Raw genomic sequence first — 1,136 nt, forward strand, 5'->3', positions numbered from 1 at the left:
GTTGTCAGCTTCCTGTGTCACCTTCTGTCCAGTCCATCGGAGCAGGTGAAAGGCTCCGCCGCCATCGCTCTGAGTTACCTCACTCTGCACCCCCTGGCTGAACGGCAGCTGCTGAGGAGGTACCCGGAATCTCACAGCACAAGGATGAGTATAAGGACTGAGGAGGATTACTATGATGGTTCTAGGCCAATAATCACAGCTTCTACCATATGTGCAAAACTCATTTGGTTCTGGGATGAAAGATTCCAGTCAAAGGAGAGAGAGAGAGAGAGAGACTAATTGAAAAAATAATCAGGCAACTAATCGATTATGAAGATAATCATTAGCTGCAGCCCTGATGAGGACCCCGTGTATATCCCAAGAATACTGGAAGAGAGAGGGTTGGGGCTAGTACAGTAAGGGCAAGGGTTAGGTTTTGTGCTAGGTCTAGGGTTTAGGCTAGTGATTAGGGTTTTGACTAGGGATAGGGTTAAAGGAGAACTATGAGGTGGGTGCTTTTCACTCACCTCATAGTTCTAGCCGACCTGTGACAATGAGACTGTCACAGGTCGGCTCAGTAGATCTGGAGGTCAGGGAACATATACCGGCGTTCGCTCACTTCTCGATCCTGTCACGGCTCTCTGCAGTGACAGGGGAGGGGCTGGATTCCCCTCTCCCCGCTCCGATCCGCCAGCGCTGACTGGCGGAACGGACGGGGGAGGGGGCGGTACAGCTGGCTCTGCCTCTAGATAGGCAGAGCCAGCTGTCACTCACGCAGCTGGGCGGATCCAGACAGCGATGTCGGGATCGGCTGCGGCGTCTCAGTATACCGCAAGCTTTAGCTCGCGGTATACTGAGCCTAGGGTGACGGAAGGACGCTAGTTTGTGTCCTCCCGTTACCCTAAGGAGAACTATGGGGAAAAGCCTGACCCCATACTTCTTCTTTAAGGCTTAATTTAAGACTAGGGTAAGGACTAGGGTTAGTTTGAGGACTAGAGATAGGGTCATTGGTAAAGCCAGAACTTGGACTAGGATTAGAGCAATGATTGGAGCTAAGGTTAGGCATACAGTCAGGACTAGGATGAGGGTAAGAGCTACGAACTAGAGCTATGGCTGGGGATGGGGGGGGGGGGGGGGGGGGGATTGTGGCAAAGGTA

The sequence above is a fragment of the Nanorana parkeri genome, unplaced genomic scaffold (genome assembly GCF_000935625.1).
Source record: "Nanorana parkeri isolate BGI_ZX_2015 unplaced genomic scaffold, ASM93562v1 scaffold609, whole genome shotgun sequence".
In the NCBI taxonomy this organism is placed as follows: Eukaryota; Metazoa; Chordata; class Amphibia; order Anura; family Dicroglossidae; genus Nanorana; species Nanorana parkeri.